This window comes from Oxyura jamaicensis, chromosome 3 (genome assembly GCF_011077185.1).
Source record: "Oxyura jamaicensis isolate SHBP4307 breed ruddy duck chromosome 3, BPBGC_Ojam_1.0, whole genome shotgun sequence".
Lineage (NCBI taxonomy): Eukaryota > Metazoa > Chordata > Aves > Anseriformes > Anatidae > Oxyura > Oxyura jamaicensis.
In genome coordinates this window covers 194,543-200,784 of record NC_048895.1, presented here as the reverse complement: position 1 = coordinate 200,784, position 6,242 = coordinate 194,543, and the positions used below count along the sequence as shown (strand labels likewise).

At 46.3% G+C, this 6,242-nt stretch overlaps 1 protein-coding gene across 3 annotated transcripts in view; it reads left to right on the top strand.

Moving 5' to 3' along the window:
• The window catches only part of LOC118164978 (sodium/potassium/calcium exchanger 3-like), a 284,302-nt gene that overhangs the window by 99,883 nt on the left and 178,177 nt on the right, over positions 1-6,242 (top strand). The gene's annotated exons all lie outside the window — the stretch shown is intronic.

Here is a 6,242-nt window from a genome sequence, read left to right as displayed (position 1 = left end):
GTGGGAGGACTGTGGGTGCCAGGACTGCAGGACTCAGCGTGGCTGGCTGGAGGTGGTGCTGCTCTGGGTCATGCAGCCAGAGGTGAAATGTTGGTGCTCAGCCCTGGAACAGGCCTGGTTTCATCTTCTCCCCAGGAGCAAAGCAGAAGCAGTGTAAGGTTGCAGTTGGCAGGCTGAAAGGATTTACTTAATCCCTGTAAATGGAAGCCCTGACTGTTTTTAGAAAGTGATTTATCGAGCTGCTTGGGACAGCATGCATATCAGACTTCACTAAAATGGTCGTTGGCAACCACCGTGATTAATGCCTATAATATGAAGAAAAATGACTAAATCTCAATGTGAAGGAGGGAAAGAAATAGTAACAGTAATTAGATGACTTAGAAGCCTCCAAATTAAGTCTGGATGTGATGAACTTCATGGTGTGGTAGCTGAATAATTGGATTAAATAGCCTTCCAGCCATTAGCAGATAACATCGAGGACCTGGTGGCTGTGCAGGAAACATTAAGCTTTGAAGGTCCTTGGGTATGTTTGAAGTAGATGAGTGTTATTCTGGTATTATGATGAACTGGAGAAATGGTCTGAAAGAGACAGGATAAAATCTGAAGGGAAGCAGTAAAGGTTACACTGTGGTGTAACCAGATGGGGAGAGCTGACTACAGCTTTGTCTCCCAGAGGCAGCCAGGGCTGTCACTGGTCACGGCTGAATTCACACCAGAAGTGTCATGGTGTCTCAGAGAGCCAAAGTACCATCCCACAAGGCACAAGCAGGAATACAGCCAAAGAGAGGAGTGAAAACGATTCTTTTTAACATACGTAGAGTTTATATTGTGCATAGGCATAGCTGACTCTGTCCTGAGGTGACATCAGTCTGTTTTAGCCATTTTTTCTACATTGTTCTGATTTGCAAAGGAACTGTGCTTAAGTCCTGAAGGTATCTGTAAAAAAACAAACCATCAAAAAAACAAAAACAAAAAAACAAAACCAAACAAACCTATCAGCTGTAAAAGCACCACAGGAATTTGGGGGAGCTGCATTATTTGTCGCCTGAAAATCTCTCCCCACCTGTTTCTTTATTAAAGGTTGTTGTTAAAGACTGAGACCACAACAATTTCTGCAATGTGTGCAAACAATTTTCCCCAGGGGGGAGGCACGTGCAGATGGATATCTGGCTGCCACAATGGCGGAATCAGGTTGTCTTCAGATAGGTTTTCATTGGCTAATTTCAGTGGTGGTTTACTTCGGCAGTATTGCTGTACTGGGTATGGGTTGCAAGATAGATTGCAGCAATCATCTTTTTCATTTGAGTGAATGCTACTTGTTTACATCCCCAAGAATTTCCTTTTAGTGTACATTCATTAATCTATCAGAGTAAAGGATTACTCTAATTTCCCTCCCATTAGTTATGTATATAATTTTCACTTTGCAGTCTTGGAATGTAAATTTATAGTTTCATTTTTATATGCAAAGAGCAAAAAGATGGATGTCTGCAGTATGTAACTCACTCTGATTTGCTAAATATATTTACTTAAGACAAGGCAGCCTAAGCACTTAAGTACCTTGCTGATGATACTGTTGAGATGGAAAAATGAAACAATAGTTTTGTTTCTGTTTTGACTGAGATGGGGAAGAGCGCAGATACCTTGTGTGTCTGGAATGTAAACTTAAAGGAAAAATCTCAACAAAATTTGGGGTCCTATACTTAGAAAAACAAATAATCTTTCATCCTGCATAGATGGAGGTGGGCTGAACAGAAAGAAGCAGCTCTAAAAGTTTGTTCCATAAGGTGGTCTTATACATCAGCTTTGCAAATATTCGCTCTGCAAAGGAATAGGTTCAAAGGCAGTCAGAGTAGACTCAAATCACTGGCACCAAGGCGAATAAATTACCCTGTCTGCACCCGTGCAACCTGTGCCTCAGTGTGTTTGAAGTGGAGACAGAGGAGCAGAGAGACAAGAGGCCAGGGTGGAAGGCAGGTTCTGTCAGCCCTGAGGAGCTGTTACCTGTCCATGTGTGTCAGCAGCTGCTGCGGGGAGCTGGCAGATGGCCATGCCCCAGCAGATGAAAGCAGGAGGCTGGGCCCAGTCGGTCAGGGCTGCTCCCCAGCCCAAAGGGGACGATGGCTGTCGCACCTCACACACAGGGCTCCTGCACTTGAAGCCGGTCTGCTCTGGAAAGGACAGGCCATTTGGCCTCATTATCGAGGATTAATCTCCACATAATGTAAAACGCTGATTACATCAAAGTAAGGAAATAGTTAATGGGATGCCTAATGTAAAACAAACAAACAACAACAAAAAAAAAAAACAGAGAGATTGTAATAGCTTCATGCATTTAGAAATTTGAGGGAGCTTAAAGAGTACTAGAGTTGCTGTGCAGATGCGCTGGGACAGTTTAAATGCAGAGATTCATTTGCGGGCTACAAATCCCCACAGTGATGGCATGCGTACAGCAGAGCTCACAGCAGTTGTGCCACTACAGGTTGGGCTATCCTCAGGGAGCGGAGGCCAGGTAGAGGGCAGGGCGGGTGCAGGACCATCCTCCTGCCCGTAGCCTGCCATAATGGCAGTGGCACCTGGCAATGTGTGGAAGGGGTCACGGTTCAGGCAGCATTACAAGGAGGGGTGGAGGAAGGGCATTGTGAACAGCGGGCAGTCCATGCTCTGGACCGCACTGAAGCATCCTGTCTGTTTCAAACCCACATGTGGGACAAAGTACTTGGGGTAAAGTGGGGGTCAGAAGCAGAGGCAGCGGCGGTGGGCTGTGGAGGCAGGGAGGCACCAGGCTGAGGGTGGGCTGGAGGAGCTCCGGGTGGGTGAGGATGTGCGTCTCGGCCTGGGGACTCAGGGGCAGGCAGGCACAGTGTGCTGCAATGCTACATGTCTGGCCGGGATGCAGCAGGCCTCAGGCCTGGAGTGGGCCCTGTGTCGCCGCTCTCCTTGCAGGGTCTCACCGCCTGCTTATGTGTCCCCTTGCCCAGGTGCTGGCCTTGCACCTCTCTGAAAAAGCCGGTCCCCTTGCTGGCCGTGCTCTCTACCTGGCAGTACTGGCTTTGGCTGACTCAAGCTGAAGCTGCCTCCTGAGGAGAGGAGAGAGTAAACAAATGCTTAGAAGGCAAGAAATATTTCAGAGTTGTCCAAAGTAATTTTTGGCTCTAGGCTGTTACTGACCCTGTTCCCTGCTCTGATACAAATTAGAAAGGACAAGGCTGAGACTTCAGCATTCTGTGTCCACTAAAAAGTCTGAACTGGTAGCAAGGAAACAGCGGAGAGAGTTTGAATTTCTGTCTTCCTGTCCACCTTTCCTGCTTAAACAGGAGATTGTGAAGGCATGAGAATAAATAGGCAAAGTGGGAGCCTTCATTCCTGTGAGGTTAAACATCAAATACCAGGGCTTCTTGTTCACTGGAAGAGCTTAGAGACTTGCAGTCTGAACACCTCACAACACCATGGCATTATTCCAAAGCAGCGCACATCACTCACACTTCTGTGCAGACCCTCCCAGGGCACAGCGGTTGGAATCAGCAGAGGGCACAGTGAGTGCTGAGGAAAAGGGAGGCTGGTTGCCAGGTGGCAGCAGTTTGGGTTTGAAGCAGAACAACGGACGGCAGTTTCACAAATGAGATTTAATGGAAGTGAAAGCAAGAGACTTGTGTGGTTTCCTGCAGTCACAAGGAATGCAGAGACATCAGCCTCTCTCTTGTTTCCAGTTCAGCTGTGCCAGCTTGCTGAAAGAAATACCACAAGTACAGTTATGCTGAGGAGACATCTGAAGTACCACGTATGTGTGGAAAAGTGCAGTGTACTTTTAGGCTGGATTACCTCTGGACTGAAGCATCCAGATGTCCCCCAACCCACAGCAGGGTTGTTCATGTTTGGCCCCCAGGGTGGCACGCAGCACTGGCTGGGGGCATTGGCACCAAGTGGGGACATGCACTCAGGTTTACAGAAAGCATGGTGACACTGCCAGTGGTACCCTGGATTTGCACTGCTGGCATCAGCTCCGCAGGGCAGAGCAGCCAGGATTAATATCCCAACTAATGTCACTTCTGCTGTTGACTTGAAGCTTATGACTTGAAGGCAGGGTTAAAAGCAAAGACCAGGTGAAGAGCACTGTGAAGGTGAGGCTGTGCTGGGAGGTGTTCCTGGAGCTTTGTGCAAGAAACACAGAAAATTCTGCCAAGAACATAGCGAAGCAAGTGAGTGAGGTCCTGGCTGTCACGCTGTGAGATAAGTGGGCTTGAACTAGACATTCATCTGTCATGCAGCCTGTTATTAAGCTTCATTATGCCCACTTCTGCAACAAACTAGAAGCATTGAGTGCCTTGGAATTGCTCATGTCTGTGCAGTACCAGTTGTACACAAACATGAATCATTATATATAAAGCATGCTGAGTGCAGCAGCAGTGGCCCAGGCCTTCGCAGTGCTTGTCGAGGGACGCCCAGAGGTGATTGGCACTGGGATCCCCCAGGGACAGTGGGCTTGTGGCATCAGGTGAGGCAGGCTTTGCCCTTGTTGGCAGGTGGCTATTTTTTGCTTGTGCTAACCTCGGTTCCCAGCTGCCCCGTAATGGCGATATGGCTGAAACATATAGGGGGGTGGTTGCTTCTCTCCTTTAAGCTCATGCCATACCTGCTTCCTGTGCTTGAGATGACAAAGTCCCTCCCTTTTCTTCCCAAGATAAAAAATAAAAATTCTTCCCTAGATGTGATGGAGCATCTATTCCTTTCCAGCTGGCTATATAAACGTGCTTCTTGCAAAAAATACCCTTTTTTCATTAACCTTCCCATCAATGTGAAGATAATATACATGCTGGTTCAAGCTAACGAAAGGGCTGTTTCCATTCAAAAGGACTTCAGTAAGTCTAGAATAGCTGTAATTAGGCCAATATGTTACTAGGAATTTCTGGCTTTTGCTAAGAACCTTCCTTGTGCCAGTTATTTCTGACCAGAGTGTGGCTGATAATGGATAATTTTGCACAAGTGTTACATTTGTCAAGGGAAATATCTTGATCCAAGGCCAGTTGCGCTTAGGTCTGCAAAAGTTATAACCTGCAGGCAGTTCTGCCAATGCCTCTATGCATTTCCTTCTACAAGCAGCAATTACTACTCGCGATGGGTGTGTATGCATGTGTGGAACAAACAACCTCCCACAATAAAACAAAAGAAAAACAACACAATAGCATTTTCTAATTAAGTACAAAAGCTGAAAATATTTGCCAGAATCTTGCCATGACAGAAATAAGTCACCCACTGGAAAAAAATAAATTATGACTTTCTATTTAATGGTCACTTACTGTTGTATTTAACACAAACTCTTGCTCAACAATTTACTGCTCCATAGTATTTATTATTTCTGATTTCTTCACCATTTGTGTTTAGATATGCTTACTTGTCCTCAGATCTCAGCTGAGTCTCTAACCCCACAAGCCATCTGTTTGTACTGAGGCCAAGGCAGAACCTTTTTGACTTCACAGGGGCTCTGCTTATTCATAGAGGTTTATTCCTTCAAGGCTTCTAATTGCTGGTTTTACACATCTGGGGAAAGCATCTGTTTCAGGGAAAACTCTTCTGCATCTTGCTCTTGTTTTGGGTACACCTTTTGGGATAATGGGGAAGCCACATGATGGAGTGGGATTCAAGCCTTGGGGGCATAAAGCAATACAAAGTACAACCAAGAGAGTCAGAAGAAGAGGGGGACAGAATATGGGTGCCCAAGGTAAAGCACTTCATAGGTGCCTCATTTCAAGGCAAATGCACTTCGCAATTTGTGCACAGCCCTGAACACCTGAAGTGTTGAACGTGGAAAAATCAGGTGTGCCTAGAGTTACAAGCAGCTGAGCCATCTAGATACACTGACAAAGCCACGCATGTTTTATACGTGTGTTTGTTTTATACATAGGTAAAGCACCACCACGGTGTTAAATCACAAACCTTCCCCTCTTAAACTGGTGCTCTCAGGCAGAAATGGGACTTTGCTGGAGATTTGATAAAGGGTGCCTGTATAGGTGGTGGATGGGGAGCCTAATGTTCTCAGTCAGCCATTTCTCATGAGCGCTTCCTCTAGAAGGGGAAGGAGCGATGTTCCTTCTCACTCCCCATGCACATGAGTTGCCAGATCTGAACTCCCCATGCAGCACATGGTTCATCATCATTCTCCTATTCCTCCATCCCTCCCTCCTTTCTGTCCTCCAGCCCAAACATAACTTAGCATTCTTAAGGAAAATGAAATCCTTTCCCATTTT